Raw genomic sequence first — 20,316 nt, 5'->3', positions numbered from 1 at the left:
CTCCAAGACCACAGGTTTATTAGAGTCAAACATAGAGCAACTTCAACAATAACTTTTACTTAAATGTTTAAACTCTTATTACACTTGACAAATTTGCCAGAATAAGGCCACAGCCAAAAGGAAAAAATCTAGCAAGAGTTAAAATTATTTATATCCATTACATCTGAGTGAAAGACAAAACTCCATTGGTATGGAATACTTAGAAATACAGTCAATCAGCTAAGGGCATTCTTACAGATCTGCTTGCAATATAGTAAGGAGTTTCTTGTTAAGAAGAAAGTGAGACCCAACACCTGTATCTGTTTTAATCTGTGGAGGATTTCCAGGACTCCTTGTTCCTCTGTGTTTTCCATGAAGATAACACGTTTATAACAGTAACAATCACCTATTTTGCCAGGTGAAAAGCTAATTTGCATTTCAGGAGTGGAGATTCTTATGTCAAATACAGCTTGTTCCTGGGCAAGCAACGTCAGTAATGCTGGCATGCATTCAGCATTCTGGAAATAATATTTTGAGTCCTGGCTGATGTTAAACTAAGTAAGATGGACAGGCAAAGCTTCATCTCACTTAATGTCCTTGTCTTAAATATGCCTGCATTATCCAGAGATTTAAACTATATGAAATTTGAACTAGGAAAATGTCAATGCCTTATGACTAAATAGGAGTACTTTTATCCGAGTTAGAAAAAGGAAAAGGAAGAAAAGAGGAGACTTGCTGAGACTTTCATTTTGATTAGATGGAGACAGGCCATCTGCCCACCTGCATTTCAGGAAATACCCATGGACTACTAGAAAAGAGAAGGCAAGATAAGGTAGTCTTCCTGACAGTCTGATACAAACCTTTAAGAAACTTGGGCTGTTTGTGAAGTGTGAAGTCATTCTTCACCATTGGTATGAAAGTATCATTAGGAATAACATGACAAATTCAGGTCTCCATTATGTTTCATAGAATTTGATCAACTCCTATGTGAGACAGAGGCAGAAATGAGAAGCCAGTGATGTGTGTGTGCTCCCTCACTGTTCCAAAGAAAAACGTCTATCATCACTCAATGCTCTCAGACTGTTTCCTCTAACCTGGATCCCTGGCTTCAAAGCTTTCCTGTTTATTCTGCATGGTACCTCACCAATAGAAGAGATTGCTATCTGTTTTCCACTCATTTTGATGGTCATGCCATCAGCCTACAAAAAAAGAAATCCCTAAATATTAATATTGATTTCATTAACCCCACTGAAAATAATATCTCCCTCAGTCCTATGAAAAACAAAACTGTTGTGGAAAAGAGTGCTAGACTTCTGTAGGACAGTGAAAGCTGGTCTGACCCAGAGCTGTGCAGTTTTTTAAACGCAAAATTTGCTGCAGGGCCAGAGAAAAATGTTTTACTAGATTCGTAGTAGAATCTGAGAATCTGATCTGTGTGAGTGGGTGTTTTATCTTTCTTTTTTAATCTCCTTGGTTTGTATTTGTAAACATTATGAGTCACATTAATTGCTAGTAAGAGGCTGACAGTAACTACAATAGCTGTGCTGAAGATGTTGGACTTTGGCTGATGTGCACCAGGCAGAATCTAACTTTCAGAAGCTTTCAACTCAGTAACGATTCTTTTATTTCTGCCATACACCTCTGTGCATTTCATCATACCGTATCCAGGAGAATGTATCCTTTCAATAGCTGTCACCACTTTCTAAACACCTGCTGTTTATTCTTTTAAAAGTTGCAAGGGAGAGGAAGAAAAATAAATTTAGCAGATTTATAGGCTTATTTTCCCCCCAGATCATATCTCTTTATCCTATATAAGAGCACTGTTAGTTTTCTAACATATTTTGAAAAGGTTAGGATTGTGCATTAAAGATCCCGTTTCATATTTCACAGAATAATCACATACTGTGTGCTGTTTCTTTCCTAAGCAGTCTAACAGAACATGGCAAATTTGGTGCTAGAAAAGTGGCAACTTCTTTAAAGATTTAGGTTCTTCTCTGGGGCACAATGTACTCTTCAGTGCTTATGCTCATCTGCCCTGTCTGCATTCACAGAGCTGTTCCAGGTATGGGGAGAATGTTCCTAAGCCAGGGTAGGGAACAGAAGAAAACTGAAAATTTACCTTAAACTAAAAAAACAGTGCTTTGAATGTTCAACAGTGTTATGGCTATTAATTAGTACATGTACTGCAGTGTACTGAAGTGTCTTGGCTTGAAAACATCATAGTTTGTAGACACATCACCTGATAAAAAGAAGACCTTAATGCCTCATTTTCCATGTGCCTGCTAATATTATTATTCAACTGACACAGTTTTCCCATTCTGAACAATGAAGCTAATAGAAAACTGTTTTTTGCAGGTACTTGTTGAAGTATTCTTGCTTCATTACTTCCAAAGTATTATCAGCTACAATCAAATTCAGATAGTTTTTTTTGAGATAGACCCAGAAGAGACATTTATAACACAAAATGTGTTATGATATATCAATGGAGTATTTTTGTTAAATGCTTTAAATTTTCTTGCTCCATGACTTCATCTGCCTGTTATTTAATTAGGATTAAAATGCTATAAATAGGTTTAAGTGGTTATAACATAGGTCCCTGAAGTTTGCCAACATATCTGGGATCCTATAACACATATCCACACAACATCTTTGCATATGTAGGGTCATTTACAGTTGTACAGTCAAATACTGTAATTTTAAGGGTGCCATGGATAGCTTTTGCTGTGCATCCCTGTGAGACAAAATTATCTCTGGTGTGTCACCACAAGGCCATGCTCTTACTTGCAGCTTTGCAAAAACTCAGCTGCATGCTCACAAGCAAAGTTCTGCTTAAATTCTGAACAAGTAAATGAAAAAAGTAAATTACATTCTAAACTAATTTTTTCTCATTCTCTTTTTGGTTTGAACCTTATTACTTCTGTTTGTGGCATAAAGAATTTTTCAATGCTAGAAAACTTGTCTTCTCTTGCTGCTTTACCACTGCTTCAACAGCAGTTATTAAGCTATCACAAAGTAACTGCAATACATCAGTATTTAATTTAAATATAAGTAGTCAAATGAAACCTAGGGATGAGGTGATGACCCATAGTGATAAAAAAGATAATTAGAATTACCATTTTTCTGGTATGAGAAGAGCCATGCAGTGACACATATATCAGATACTAGGGAATATGTCTAGGCATTTCCATTAGTTTTGCCTTAATTTTCACTTTGAATTCAGACAAACTCAGCTATGAATGTTTCTGTAAAAAATAAATGTCTGTGCTACCTAACCTCTCATGTTGGATTCCTGTACAGTTATGTTCTGTATTTCTATCAGTGACACTGGAAAATTAAGTGCAAGCACAGACCAGATATGGCCCTTGTCAACACTCAAAAGACTATTTCTTGAACAAGTCCTTGGTAGCAATACAGGATTTATTTGGTGCACCTTCCCACTGTTTTTCTGAGCTATATTCTGCCTCTGTGTGACATTTTCATTTGTGCCGTTATGGCATGAACTGGACTGAAGACCTGATGCAAAGTAAATATGAACATTCATCATTTAGCTTGTGTTGTATTAAATACTAAGCCTCACACTCTCACAAAAGTCATAAATTGGGAGTCTGAGATTGAAACATGTGATGTTATAGGCATAAATTCTAGCAAGAGATAAACACAGGCATATCCTGTGCCTGCCCATATATCCTCCACATCATCCTGTTATTTGTGTCTGAAAACATGGTGAAAGTTCAGGCTGTCATAGCTCATGCAGCAAGAATAATGACCTGTCTGAGAGAGGAAAATATTGCTCTTAATTTTCCCTCTGAATTTGATTTTTGATAAAAGCTAAGCTCCTGAATGAATGGTTAATTCCCACTCTTTCCAGGGCCTGGTTCATTTCCAGTTGAGCATAGTATGTGGGGCAGGAAATTTAAGGACTGAGTCTTGGCAGCAACTCAGTCTAAATAGTTTGGATTCCAGTGCCTTAATGAAAGGATGTGGCTTAAAAAATAGCTCTGGAAACAAGTATTTTTCCTCCTGAGAACAGCTCACAATATTTACTGGGGCCCAGTCCTTAAATTCTCACACATTTGCAGCATCTGGCTTTAATCAGCTGGTTGAAAACATGATCCAAAGACATCAAGACCTGTGGTTCCAGGGCCGTAATGACTAAAATCCCTACTATGAACAAGAGCACGGTCTGCCTTTCATTAAATCCTTTGTAATGAGGATGGACAAGTTGGTGGACCTAAGCAGACAGTTCCTGCTTCACAAATAAGTCACTCTGTAAGACTGCCCTTCCGCTGCTCTGTTTAGTGGCTCAGAAGAGCACAGTACAAAGGTGAGTGTCCAAAGCCATCCTGCAAGCCTTTGGAGCATCTTTGAAGCCACTCACATCCTCGTGGCATCAGGAACAACCACTTCCTCACAGCATGTCTCCTGTATCTAAGCATGGCACCTGGCTCTGCCAGTGCCCATCCCAAAGCAGGGTTTCCAGAGGACAGAAAGCCCCTGTATCTCACCACACTTGCCTCATTACATTATTTGGAGCAAAACCATAGAAGTAGGATAAGCTAATAAAGGCATTGTAGGGAAGGTGCTACACTCGTGGCCTGCCCGTGCTGGTTGGAAGGCAGGGGGCAAGGTGCAGCTGTACCCAGCTGTGGAAAACATCACAGATCTCCTGCCAGAAAAGTATTACTGTGATTCTTCTGACATCAGTGTCATGAAACCTTCAAATACTATTGCATATAATTAATAGAAAACCTAGATACTAAGATTACCATTCAGCTTCCTGGAGCGCCATAAGTGCTATCCAAGGCAATATTTCCAATGGACTGAAACCAACTGGTGAAACTCACAAATGATAAAAACTTTACTACTTTCCTTTCAACAGGAAAACTAAAAAACTACTGCTCAAGGTTCATGTTATGATGTATACCTAAAGCACAAATAAGATTGTTTTTCCCTTAAGGACAGTTTTTTTTTATCCTAATTTGCTGGTGGAATCTTTGCACTGTATTTTTATTTAATTAATACACAACATTAATTTTTATATTTTTTTTCAAGCTTACTGTCAAAATTTTCTTTTAAATTGTTTTCATAATTTAACTTGTTAAATTAAAACATCACAAATACTTCACGATGATATTTTTTTTCTGGTTTTATGGAACTTTCCTAAGCAATTATCCATTGCATCTAAAACCTAATAAAAGAAGTTTTTGTTCCATAGCGTATTTGCATGTCAGCCAGGTCTCACTGCTTCCATTGTTCTTCCAACTAAGGATGCTTACAACAAAGAAAAAAAATTCCTTTGCCCTTCCCACAAAGAAAAAGCCAAACAATGCTGGGACAGAGCTCACCTCCTACATCCAAAAGAGACATTGCATGACTAGAGGATTAAAAATTTAGTACAAATACATCAGAGAGCAGTCATGATTTTAAATAAAGAAAGTAAGCTCACATTAGTGCTCCTTGTGTACTGCCATGCAGCCCTGAGCAGCCAGGATGTGCTCTTAGGGACCCCTGCATCCCACGAGGTCATTGTCAGCTCAACACACAGCCTGTTCCCTCACACACTCCTGCCAGCCAGGTGCTGCTGTGCTCCAGGTCCACCCTAAAGGCTCCTAAGGGATCAGAGCTAAGCTAAACATTAGTTTAGAGCCCTGTCTTTTTGCCATTTCCAGCAAGGCAAATGTAGAGGCAGGTTTAGGGCCAAGGAATGGGAGCTGCCTTGCTCATTTAGCTGGATCCTGCACAGGCCAGACACTTCAGGTAGATGCTGAAGTACACAAGGTTTTCCTTTGAGGTGAGGCCAAACAAACATCTATAAATTTTTTTCATTATAGTTTGCTCTCTACTCATACCAGTGCTAGTAGTACTTTCCAGTCTTGCTGTAAAGCTGTCTTATGAGAGCAAAGAACTGACCAGAGGGAACAGGGAAGCAAATCATTTTGAAGAGAGAGATCAAATCTTAAGATTTTCTCCCTCATACTGCCAAATGCAGTGATAAGTAATCATTTGCTGTCTATGCAACAAAATAAGGGGAAAAATGCTTCCAAAGTGGGATAGATTTGTTTTGTAAGCTATAATAGGCCTGTATATTTTGTTGACCAAGATACTCCTGTTATGCCAACCAGCTGAAATAAGCTGCAGAATAAAGCTAAAATAAGAATTTAGGTGCAATAGTCAATTACCTTTAAGCATAACTGGCTTAACTGAAAAAAACCCCAAAAAGCTAAACCATATATAGTCATCCTGAGATTGCAGGAATTTTAACAAAATGCTTCCATTGGCAGGAAATATTAAAAATTAAATGATCCCTTCTTACTGTGTTTGTTACAGATATCCTAAATAGATCTATCCATATATACCATCCATACATATCCAGATCCATATATACCAGTCCATATACGGACCAGTGTGTATACATATGTATATATCTATATCTGTATATTAATATCCATATCCCCATAGTAATATCTCTATATATGTATATAATCTAATCTCTATCTATCAATATAATCTGTATCTATATCTATCTCCCATATTTCTATATAGTATAGAGAAGTGCTATATATTTGTGTTAGAATTTATGCATTGTTAGCTTTGACACATTTTGACATCCTGCATAAATGGGATGCACACAAGCATAATGGGATACATACTCAGCATATAAACAGTATCATCAGAAAATGGATAGTGTGTCAAACTTGAGGTTTCTCTAGTAGGAGAGATCCCGTGACTTCTGTATGGCTGAAACACTTACCAATGTGGATTTACCTAGCCCACATCCACAGGCTGTTTGACTTAAGTGCCTGGAAGCAAAAAGTCTAGGGGTGCACTCTCTGGCTGCAGCACCACAATGTGGAAACTAAAACAAATGTTTAAAGCTTTTCCTTTTCAAATATCTTTTCTTTTTCTAATTGCCATTACACTTTTGATAAAGCTAAAAGGGAATGATAATTACTGAAAATACTAATTTGAATTAATTTTAGCTGTGAATGAATGGCACAGAGACCTTTTCTTTCCTCTTTTGTAGGCCACAAAATGAAGAAGAGACTACGGCATTTAAACCCAGTTAAAATAGTAGTGCTAATTTTAACCTTGATAGATGAAATAATGATCCCGCTGTAAGAAAACTACAGCACTGTTCCAGTTCCAGTCTCCCATGGGGCTGGGTATCTCAGCAAACAGTCCCGTGGCAGAATGGCTGGAAGGGGATGTGTGATGTGAGCACCACGGGAGCAAGGCAGGGAAGGGAGCCTGAGGCAGCATCACCCATGGCAATGCACAAGCCATCAAAGAGTCCAACAGAGCTGAGAGCAGCCACACTGACAGGGAGCCTCACAACACCCCTCCTAAGATCCCTTGGGGCACATATGGATGGAGCTGTGCTTGTTTTCATAGCAACCCTGAAAAGTTGTTTGTCTCCGTAACTATGTTTTATAAAGGCTTCTTTTACACTGTAAAAGAAAAGTCTCCAGAAAAGAGATGTAAGGTGGAAATAACCAGATATTTTGAAGCATCTCACAGGGATTATTTGGTTTTTGTATTCATTAACACTGATAGAAACACGAAATAGCAAGCACCTTAAGCATTTCAAATAAGATACTCTTGCCACTGCATGAAAAAATGCACAAATTCATCTAGAGACTTTGTCGTCTGAAACAAGTCAGCTGATTGTCAAGAGACCAATGACTCAGATATCTTCTTAATATTGCTAGATGACCTGTCAAGGTTTACTGAAATTCCAATTACCAAAAGTCATTCAAGCACTCTCTAGTAATAATTATATCCTCTGCTACCTAGTACACGGTACTGAGCAGGAAATTGGAGGGAAAATATAAATCTACATTACATTCTAATGACTTTAAATTTAGTGAACAATCCAAGGAAAAAATTACTATTTCCAGATGATTGCCCCTGAACATCATGAATAAAGATAAATATTAAGTGTCTTCATTGATGCTCAAGAAATAAAAAAAACAGCTGAAAAACAATCACTGTTTCTAGGTCTTAATAACCATGTGGGTTCAGGTATTTCTCATTACCGTGGTTTGAGAAGGTATAGGATTTTGCTTCCTCCTTAGTCATTATAGAAGTAATTGGCCTCATTCCAGCACTTTAATGTTTAAATGAATCTTTATCTTTCTGTTCAAGAGATTCAGTTAGTTAATGGTTGAACAGCAATTCTAATAAATGTGTTGAACAAAGTAGATGATCATCATCATAATTTAAAATAATTCCATTAATGCTTTATCACCATTGTGTAATATTGTAGCATTAGAGTGTGTTTTGGCAAAACTTTCATAGTTACCCTGGCCTCAAAAAAGAAGCTCATTAGTAAAATTACTTAAGTATTTTTCTGGCAGTTAACACATGCAATCTAAGAGTGGTCATCATCATTGACTCATTATGATAACAAAAATGATAGGATAAATCTGATGAGACAGGGAGAATTGATGGGGTCAATATGTGTGAATAAAAGACCATGAGATGAGTCCAAATCAATTAGTTGCTACAGGTCTGTGGAAAGAAGATCCTGGATGGCAAAGTTTGCAACCGGGCAGCATCCATCATCTCCAACGTCCATTTGGAGAGCTACAAAGCTTTTCAGAAAGGTAGATCAAAACTTTAGCAGTAATCTCGTGGTTGTGTACTCATGGGGAGAGTAGATAGAAGACAAATGAACTCATCAGGTAATGTGACCAGCCTAAGACTGCGTGTCCTAGCACATCTTCTGCTACACAGACATCCCCACCTGCACTGACTAATGAGGACAGCCTGATCTGTTCCCTCACCCAGACTGTAAAGGAAAATGGATAACTGGAGGCCAGAGCTTGGACCAATGACCAGGCTCTGTTCAATCTGCAAACTACTGTGTCCTATCTAATTATCTCACAAGTGCATCTGTGCTGACACAAGTTGTCTCAGCACATGCTTGGGGAATTTACTTCAACAGTTCTGAATGGCATCTACATTTCCATAATGTCAGTTAGGTGATATGAAACATATGAGATACCACTGATATATACAAATATCAGAATGTCTTTCAGAGGTTCTTAAAACCAAGGGATGTTTATTATGTGCTTTTCATGAACACAGTGTCAAAGAGCTCATACCAAAATTTCCCAAATATGCTCTTTTCTTTATCAGGTTTTCCCAGTTCACAAAAAAACATAGTGAAGTACAAAATTTAAAGTTGGGTACCCATTAATAACTTCATGAGTATGAGCAGTGGGAGTACTTAGTGAGAGCCCCTGCACAGCACGGCACTGCAAGGCAGTAGCACATCATGGGAGCATGAGGGCCACCAACTCTTGTGATGGCATTTCCTGAGGCTCAGCTATTTCAAGGTGTTGGAGCTGCTTCTGGCTTCCACCTTGGCAGTCAAAAGGCAGCTCAGGCCTCTCTGTGTTCTTCTGTTATTATTGCATAGAGACCAGATGTTGTCCACTTTTCTATTTGTCTCTCATTTCTATGTATAAAGAAAGGTTTTTGCTTTCATTATCACCAGGGCTTGTGACATTTTTGCCCATCACAATCTCTTTAGGAAGCTATGTCATATTTATATAATAAATAATAACATTTCTGAGTTTTCATTTATATTAGCAAGTACTCAGTGGAACTCTTATTAGGTGACAGTGGTACTGGCAGGTCTTATAAACTTCTGACAGAAAAGAGAAAAAGGAACAGTTGGGACACAGAGTCACATATTCATTCTCAGTAGCAGCTTGGGCAATCACAATCAGCTTTCCCCATACTATTGGAAAGGCAGGTTTGGTTTGTGTTTTCTTCAACTGATTGGCATGTTGTGCAGACAGATCTGCCTGCATAATTTTCTCTATGAGAATACACCCCCCAAACTCCACAAGGTTTTTGAATCAATAAATCTAGAGATTTTTCACAAGTCGCTCTAGAATAACTAACTCCTTCAATGGGAAACACAAATCTTCCAGGGTTAAATAGATGAAAATGACAGGGTTTTTTGCAGAGAAAAGTCCCTTCCTTCAGAGCCATTGGTAGTTCAGAAAAATCTGTGTGTTCCCTGTGGACCCCTTGAGACCCCTCCTTTCCATCTTGGCTGTCACTTGAGAATGCAACTGCTCCACATCTTGCTGGGAACCCTTCCTGGCCTGTGACCAAATCTCTGAGCAGTGGCTCGGGCGCCTCTTGCTCCCTGCCTACCCTACCCAGCAGCCAGAGAAAACACTGGGAGCAAACAAATTGTGGTGATCTTTTCCCCACCACAAATGCAATCCTTTGACTTTGTATCACTTTTTATTTGCCAGAAGCTCCAGAAAATGTATTTAAAAAAAAGTCTTACCTAGGTTTGTATCCAATCTGTAAGCTGTGAAATTGCACCTGAAAACAAGCAAGAATTAAATTCCTTGGCAGGTTTTCTTTCTTGGTTAAACCTTTCTCAGCTACAAGGATAAATATTTTTTACTTATCTAATATTGCTTACTTAGCTAATATTGACCTCCTTCAAAGGCATGAAATTTATTTATGTCAGTGCCCAAGGACTGAAGTCTAGTTCTCCATTTGAATAAATGGTTTTAGCAAGTAGAGTGGTAGACAAATTATTGTATTTTGTGGTGCTTCTGGGCATAATTTATCTTACATTTTATGCTGCACCATGAACAACTTCTGGTACTGATTTTGTTGATTCTGAGTTTGAACAGTACACAGCTTTCTCCCCCAGGTCTCTTTTCCTTCTCATTTTATATTCTCTCTCATGTCCAAACTGGAGACCCACTATCCATCCCTATAAACATCAGACTGGAGGAAGCAAATTCCCTGGCTTGCCATATTTAATTACTTTGTCAAAGGCAGATTCTGTGTCTTTCTGAATGTTCTGCCTCAAATCCTGTAATAATAAGTTCCCTTAGTCAGAAACCTTCCTCAAATATTCTTTTGTTACTCTCTCAATATCAATAAGAATACATCTGAAAAGTTTGTTTGGCTATCTTTTTATTTTTTTCTCCAAAGTAAAACATAATTGCAACACTTGACTCATACAGTTTTGTCAAAGTTCCCTATTCACATAACAGCTCAATGTTATAAATTATGCCCATTTATAAGGGGAGTTTTAGACTGATGACTGGAATCAAAGTTATCAGATTGCTAGACTATGGGAAAATTGGTTCATGAAAATTTCCTTTTAACATCTTAGTCTGCTGTTATGTAACAATTTCTATCTTCCCTTAAGATGAATCAAGTTATAAAGAGCCTTTTTGTTGGACAAAAGTTATGGTCAATTTTAACTCCCTTAATTTATGATTGCCTCTTGGTTAAAGATTTCTGGGTACAAGGTCCAGAATTCATTAAAGAAGTTATAAATGCTGACCTTGATCTACCCTTGCCTCTGGTGGTTCTTATATCTGCTTCCCTGCCTAGGGGCAAGGATACTAATGTTGAAAATGTATTAAAATATGCTTCCACAAAGATCCTTGCTAATTGGCCAGATTTTTTCCAAGATCAATAGCAAGCACACTGGACTGAACTCTCAGTGCTTGACCTATGAATGCTGAAAAATTCCAGCAACCAAAACTGACAGGTCATTAAGATGTCATCCCAGGATCCCAGAATATTTTTCCTAATTGCTAGTTTATCCTGCCCAAAACTTGAATCTGTAAGTTTCATATCTCCTACTGTATCCTGTGGCATCATATCATAGCCTTTGATTAGCTCATATTTTGTTCAAAGGTAATTTTAATTGGTTTTCTGGCTTGCTTTAATGTCTCCTTCAATTTGTGGAAGCATCACATATAAAATGAATCATGGCAAGCTAGAGAGGAAATGCATGAACCTAGAACCTCTGTCTATGTTTTCCATCATTTCTTTCACATAGTACACTTTTACACTTTCTTCCTATCTGAAAATCATGGTTCTGTAAACAAAATAATAATATTTTTGTTATGATCTTGTTTTCTCCTTCCTGCTAAACGGCAGCTTTGCACTGGTCTTTCAGTCATCCACTTCAGCCACCAGAAGGTGAAGAAGAAGAGTAGCATTTCACCCAGAAAATCAAACTGAAACTGTATCTTTGCTTGGAGGGAACATACAGAAGATTGTTCTCAACTAACATAAAACATCTAAAGATGTCTAGATCTATGCAGTTGCTTTAAGCTCTGTGCCTGATCAACCGAAAAAAAACATTCATGTCCAAGCAGTGAGTCATCCTATCTATTTTAGGCATCTTAGCAAGATGCTGGAGATGCTTTTTTTCCTTACTTAAGAGAGATTTTTTAGTTCTATTAGATAAAAGTCTATCAAGGCCATCAGGAGTTAAATTTTTAATTGGCATGAATTAGATTACATAAAGTAAGATAAATTGTATGAAATTTGATCAGATTATTAAAAGTTTTTCTTTGGATAACACTGGAATGAAAGACCACTTGATCTGGTCAGAATAGGGCACACAAAAACTTCCAGTGTTGAGATTTTTTTGATTTTTAACTCCATACTTGATGCACTTTTTAGTACGAAACCTGTAACATTTCAACAGTTTATCATAATTGCATCATAGGAAATTATAATTCCTATGAAGAACAAATGATCCTTTAAAAATACTTCTGCAAAATGAATTTATGTTTTTCTTCAAATTAGAAATGTTTTGTTGGATTGGAAAGCACACACTGCAAATACTTCCTGATTCACCTTCTGATTCACCTTTAAGGAGAACCTGTATTGTTCTTTAAGGATCAGCATCTTTCTCACCTTCTGTTCTGAAATACGAGGACATAGATAAGTGGGAATAGAAGCAAAAATTCCAGGTAAGAAAATAAAGGCTGTCTGTTCAGCTGCTCCCGAGGGCTGCATGCCAGGAGCAGGGCAGAGCCCAGGGGCAGTGGTTTGGTGCTGGGGAAAGCTGAGTATGCTCTGAGTCAGCCTGAGCTGCAGGAGATCATGAATCTGAGAGCTTCTGGGAAGAGGGGAAGAAAAAAACCCACCATACAAAACAAAAGAGAAACACTCCATATCCCACCTATTTCTAGTGACCCAAAAAGAAATCTGCCATTTCAGGTAGTCAAAGAAGCCATGGAATGGCACTGGGCTAACCTTAAGGGAAAAGGAACAGAGAGGAGACAGAGATTTGTTTTGAAATTTTTGTTGTAAGTCTTTTTAGCAGAAAGACATCATTATCTCCATTTCAAAAGTGACATTCATAAATTCACTAGAAAGTTCTTACTTCAAGAGACTGAAAACAATTTATGGTTTCAAAGTGTTCTGGTAAAGGGAAAAAATAAGCTAAGGACTTAGCAAAAAGGGCAAAACATTCTTTAAAATCCTCAGCTATAGTCATATAAATTTGTTTGTAGTAACAAGATGCCAGGTCCTTACAGTTCCTTACATTTATAAAGAACTGCTTTATAAATGGTAGCTGAAGGTATTTTCAACATATGAGTCAGATGGATCAGAGCATTTGTGTCTCTTCTGGGAAGAAACTTACTGAATGTTCCTGAATGTTGCTGTGGTTTGAATAAAACAAGCAATAGGCTCCTCTTAATTTAAAAGGTTCTACATAGCACCCAGCCAAATACTTAATGCATATTTTTCCAGTTCTAAAATTCTTACCAGGGGATAGTCTTCTTCCTTGTTCTATGTTTTTTTACAAAGACCTAGGTTTGAAGAAAGGACAGTGAAGTCTCCTTAAGTTACACATTTCTTTGATCTCAGATAACCCTAAAGCTGGTGCACACAGCAACTTAAGTTTGCATACATAAAAATTAACTCTCTTTGGTGTACCAAAGATAGCAGTAATTTTTACTTCAGGCTATTTGCTTTCTGCTTTAGTACTAAGTCTGCTCTGACCTACACTTCAGTTTGCTTTAATTGTTCTCTTTCTTCTAATTTTATTTTAATTTTTAATATTGAAGCGGTTCAGCAGAGTAACGTAGAAGCAAAGGAGACACTCTCCTTTTCTTGCAATATTTTCCAAATAAATAATAGGCAGAAGCTGTCTGTGACCATATTTCATGAGGGCTGGATGACACCTTGGAAAAGGTTGCCTGTGCCAAAAAAATTGCAGGTGGAGAACTCGCTTGAAAACTACAGAAAAAAAATATCCTGACACTCCAAATTACCTGTATAGAAAAACCCAAACAAATGAACAGTGGCATTTTAGTTTAGTTTAGGAAGAAGAATTCACACTCCAGAATAAAGCTGCTGACTTTCCAACTGTATTTTTGGTGACCAATTATAAAATCAAAGAAAAAAAAAAATGGACTGAGAAGGTCACCTATTTTATCTTTGGGTTACATCAACTATACCTAACCAGTCCTGACAGATGTTTCTCTAACTTGTCCTTAAAATCCTCCAGTGATAGAAAGGCTACAGGCTTCCAAAGCAGTCTCATGCACACCAATTTATTATGATAGATAACTAAACAGTTTAATCAGAGATTACTTTTAATGCTCCAAAGGAAAACATGTTTTGAAACTGCCTGAATATCATCCAGGCTGGCTTGAGAGAATCACAAGAAGATATGTAATTGCAGTTCACTCGTGGTCAAGGCCAGGACTCAAGGATGTACATCTGTTTGCTCAAAAGTATGAGGGATCAATTGCTGAATGCAACTGCAATGAGAAGTACAAATTACTGGCAAAGGTACAGCATTAAATCCATGCAGCACCTGGTAGGTACACATGCACGTGTAGCCCCACCAAATGCCAGGTACCCTAGTTCTCATTTATTGAGTGGGAGGAAACAAAGAAAAGGCATGGAACACAGCCCAGTAATGTGGAACCGCTGATTAAAAACTCTCACCACCGTTTACTTAATAATATTTTCATCTATACACACAGAACAGATAACGCAGTGCAATCTATTATAATCTTGACTGTGCTAAGGATTTTGAGGAAAATATAAAAGGTTTCTTTCTTCTTGGTGTCTGTTTTTTCTATTTTATCAGGGTCAACCCACTGACAGTCACATGGGAGTCTTACTCTGAGACTCAGATAAAAAAAATCTGGAACTTTCATAAAAATTTTAAAAGCAACCAAAGGATTAGGTGATAACCAAATTTCTCTGAACTGGAGAATAGGTTTGGTATTGAACAACTGCGCTGTAAAATCAATACATGACTGATATTTTTCAGTTTCTCCATATCTCCCAGTATAAGCAGAAAACAGTCTGAGCTGTGCATTGACTTGCATTGGACCCAAGAAGGTTTTAGAGTTGTGAATGTCTACTCACTCTCTTGCGTCACATACTTTACATCTGTTGTGACTAATACCAAATTCACCACGGACCACAGCCTTTAGAAATTGTTGGCTAAGGGAAAATGTTGGTTCAAGGGCAAGAAGAGCAAGCCAGGGGCAAAAAGAGCAAGCCAGGTTTGCAAAGAGAACAGCAACAACTGGTCCTTCAGATATATTAGGAGAAAATATTGATGTGGACATATTAACACAAAATAGTCTATTTACACTGACTATACACCAGCTGCACAGGGACCATACTTCTACAAAAGAAGAGTAAAATATTTTACACATCACCTGCAAGACAAGATAGAAGATGCTGGAGAAATTTGGGAGGAAAAGAAATTATTAAACAAAGGTAAAAATGAAACTAAGGGAGATATGGGCATTTTCAGCAAATAGGAAAGTACTTTAACTGCTAATAGGACAATTAACCAAGGAAAGTTTAGGTTGTAAACTACAAAATAGCAGGGTGAGTTAGGTAGGACTGGAAAACGACCTCTTGGCAGACAGAGGCTGGAGAAACCCTGTCTCCAGATGGTTTTAAAAAGACCCTTTTAAAATAAATCTCTGTGGGAGCTGCTTCAGGAATTGCTGATCTTGTCTTAGAGAAGGAGACCAGATCAAGACACCTGCAGATATTTACTAAACAGAGTAGATTTTTAATGGTTCAAAACATTTACTTGCTCTAGTATAAGTGACACAAAGAATTTGTCAGTAAAGACGAATGAAATACAAGAAGAGAGTTTCCTCCATTACTTTAACAGTTCTGGAGCTAAGACATGGGGTCTTCCATTACTGCTTGCTGCAGATCCATTATTGCTTTATAAACTTGCTTGTAGGTTTGCCTCAGATGCAGAATCATGGTGAAACTGTACCAGTGAAGTCCTATCCAAGTAGCAGAGAATGAAACAGGAACAAGGCACTACAGACAAAGCAGAGACTTTTGAACAACTGAGAACACAGTCTCTCAAAGTGTAGTCTGTTACAAAGGCTGCAGACTTGTGTTAAATACACTCAATGTAAAATCCTTCAGAAAGATGTTGTTTTGGAAAATGCATGAGATGATAAACAATTTCTCCATTGGGATATAAATGGATAAATTATTTATTGGTCTGGATGTAAATGGATAAACTATTTCTTGGTCTGTACATAACCTGGGGTGAGCCACTATATATCTGTGGAAATCTGAGTCAGTGGGACTGACGTGGTTCATTCAGTTCAGTACGTCCACTCGAGTCCCTTTGCCTCTTCACAAGGACAAGGACAAGCTGAGCTCCACTGCAAGGGATTTCATGTTTGTTTTTGTAAAATTTTCAGTGGAGCAGTTAACAAAGTGAATGTAGTAATCCATCTACAGCTCAAGTATATTGCACAAGCAGGCAGGCTAGTAAATCTCAGACCAGGTGGAGCAGGCCATGTTCATATACCCACCACATGCTGAATACCCCAAGCACTTTGAAACACAACTGACTAATCCTCCATGAGAACGTGCAGAATCTGATCACAGATTATGGTTAGAGGAGCTATTTCTTTTTTTAAGCCTCATAGGAATAGAGAGCCTTATTTTAAGCTTATTTTATTTTTTTTTATTTGTAAGATTTGAGTGCTAGGTGGCTTTGCTTGTATGTGATATGCTATTAGTGGCTTACTGAAAATATTTCTGGAAACAGAGAGAGGGTCAGGCATGCAGATTCTCTCCTTGAACTGTCCCACTGTGGCTACCAGAGAACATGGGAGGCACAAATGCACAGTTATTCTCATAGCCCTCTGAAGTGACTGCAGGAGCAAAAACCCTGCTGCTGTTACCGCAGCTATATCCCAAAGGCTACACTGAGCACTCTCCAAAAAGCAGGATTGTATATCTGGTCAGGGCTTGTCTACGTGGAGGATTTTCTTATTTTCTTCACAGCAGAATGCTGCACCTGCCAGGGGACTGGTGTTCCCTGCATGGCACTTTGGGGAAGTTAAAACACACCAGTTTTCACTCCCACTTAGCTTGGACAATCATGGAGCAGGAGAGCTGTTGGGGTCTCTCGCTGGTCGCTGTGACCCCAAGAAAAGTTGGAAAGTATTTCTTCCCAGCTCAGCACTTGAAGAAGGAGTCAGAGCTCTTCATTTCTTGGTCTCAAGATTGTTTATTGCATCTTATCTATAAAATTCTTTCTGCTGTCCTGCTGAGGTCCGCTCAGCAAGACAGTCCGAGGCATTCTGCCTGCCCCCGGGGTGGTGTTATGTCTTTATACTAAAAATTATGTCTACAATGTTTACAATTACTTTCCAATACCTATCACCTATGTTAGACAGTGAGCTTCTACTCTAAACCAATCCAAAAGTGCCAACATCATAGCAGATGATGGAGGCCAAGAAGAAGAAGGGCGCACAGATCCCTCCATCTTGCCCCCCTGAATCCCCATTCTAGAAACCCTCAAAATCTACTTTTTCACATTGTGATAAATTCACTATCATTCTACTTAAACTGTCATGGCCTGCAGATCTTCATCTAAGGATGGTAATTTGCTCCATGGGTCATAATCAAACCCACCGGCATCTTGGGCTCTGTGCCAGGGTCTCTGAGCCCCCTGGCAGGGGTCTTGGCTGCTCAGGACAGCCAGAGGGATGGCCTGGGTCCTGACAGAGAGCACAGTGCATCATGACCTTCTAAAATTGAAGGTAATCAGTAAGCTGTATGCTTTTCTCAGTCCATGAACATATCTGTGTTGCCATGTGTTTAAGCAGCATGAATCTTTCCTTACATCTGTGCATTTAATTTCAATTAATTAGAAAAAGTGCTAATCCTAGCTGGATTATGCATGGATTAAATACATAGTACAACCTCTAGTAAGAAGGTTGATGTTTTTCAATGCCACATTTCACCACCTAATAACTGAACATCCTGTGTCGGTCGTATGTGTCACCAGGAAAGGGTCATACTTGCAAGGTCAAAGTGCACAGTAAAATTTAAGAATGATTAACAATGATTTAATTCTAGAAATTTTGAAAAAAACACTATATTTTGTTTATTTTCCCCTAACAAGAGCAATTATCAATTCAGAGACAAAACAAAACCCAACCAATTCCCAGAAATGTTACTAAAAGCTTAATGAATGTACTTGAAAAAAAAAAAATAAACTAAGGAATAAGTGCCCAGTGAGCAAAAAAAGTAATGTTTCCCTACTTGCAAAACCATTTTAAGAGAATTTTGCTTCTTAATGATCTCAGCCTATTTCTATTTCTAGTTTTGCAAGTACTGCTTTTTAGGAGTTTCACAGCATTTGATACTTTACAGTGGTGTGTTCTGTCCCAGATGTGTCATTCTGCATGCTAAAATACATTTGCACAAGCTGCAGGTTTTGTTCTGCTGACTCTTAGTGCAATATCAAAGGCAGGTGCATGCAGGATTTGGATAAAAAATTATTAACCTACCCCATAGCCTTTTAATAATATTTTTGTTTTGTAAATATATAAACAATTTCAATACTTCATCGGCTGCAGGGATGAAAAATGCAAAGGCTCAGTGTTGGAGTTGTTTTAGTAAAATTCCAGGGAGTCACTTGCTCAAACAAATTTTACTATTTTGTTAATCTTAGGGATGAACCAGATGCTCAGGAAAAGACTATTTGGGTGGCAGATTTGAGGGCTGGATTGTGTTGTGAAAGCTGCCACATGTTTCTGGAGCTTTTTTTAAATGCCCATCACTGCAGGGGATGGGGAGGACACACTCTTTGTAAATTCTTAGAGGAAAATAGAAGAAATTACCCAGCCAGACCTAGTTCTCAATACTATTACTATTTTAGCACATCTTTCAGATGTGCCAGATCATCTGATATGGAAAAAATGTTCAGGGTTTAGCCTGAATCTCTTTAAGCACTCACACTAAAATTGTTCCTGTTTCTGAGCACTTCCAGATAAGAACCACTAGTTATTAAATTATTAAATTTTTTTCTATTTTAAGCAAAAAACCTGAGCGTGGCTAAATCAAAGTTACAGGAATGTCTTCGGAGAGACTGAAAACCAGCTGAGCTGTTTATGTCTTCACCATAGACAGTTTGTATGACTTTTAGAAAAGTATTTGGCAATACCAAAACATGAAGACATGAAATAGGTTTCTGCTGTAGGTATTTAGACATGACTCTTCTACAAAGTCCCTGGTTATTAAAAAAAATCATCTCTGTAAAAATGAGAACAAATTGAGGAAATCCTTAGTGTTATATATGCCTTTGTAGTAACTTTCCTTTTCCCTCCTTTCCACCATCCCCCACACATGCTTGGCTCTGATTCATCCTAATTCTCTTATATGATAAATTCCTAAAGCTGCTGGAAGCTGTTGGCAGAGAGAGATGTAATAAAAACAACAGGAGGGAGAGGGCATTAGTACTTATAATAACACTGACACCAAATGACTTCCACCAGAGCTGTAAACATGTTCCTAAGGAGGGATTCACCAGGCTGCTTCCCTCTGCCCACAGTTTAGCTCCACAATGGAACACAGAGTGGGAGCAAGTCGGGGGAAAAATCACATTTCTGGGAAACAAACACATTTCTGGGAAACAAAGCACAAACAGGGAAAAAGCCATGACCCCAGTAGCCCTCCTCTATGCTGATTTAGCTTGCAAGCAAGGTTTGTGGGCACACACTTTTCCCACCTCCGTGTGAAATCCCTCCTGTGCTGATGGGCCCAAGAGCTGTCAGGTTCTGCTGTGTTTTCTTTGAGACTTGTGCATGCCTGGAGACAGCAGGTCCCACCCTGCCCTGATGGACTCTGCAGTTTCTGGCTGCCCTGCCCAGCATTACAACAATGCACCAAAAAACAAAGGAAGCACAGGCTCCACTGCAACAAGCAGTTTTCCCAGTTCTGTGCTCTTCAATGCAGGGAAATGCACAAACGCTAATAATTATCTTGCCTGAATAGATGCAAAGGTAAATTACACTCAAAGAAGTGAAAAGAATCTGCAGCCTCCCCAAAAAACCCAAAAAAACCCTACACTGAAAAACCTCAAACACAACCAACTAAACACACAAATAAACACAAAAACACAACAAACAAATGCCACAAAAACATGACCAAAAGAGAATATTTGGAAATTGATAACCTGGAAAGACTTAGAAATAAAAAGACACGTATGAAATGTGATAGAAATAAAATATT

Source organism: Ammospiza nelsoni, chromosome Z (assembly GCF_027579445.1).
Source record: "Ammospiza nelsoni isolate bAmmNel1 chromosome Z, bAmmNel1.pri, whole genome shotgun sequence".
Lineage (NCBI taxonomy): Eukaryota > Metazoa > Chordata > Aves > Passeriformes > Passerellidae > Ammospiza > Ammospiza nelsoni.
This window is presented reverse-complemented; position numbering follows the sequence as displayed.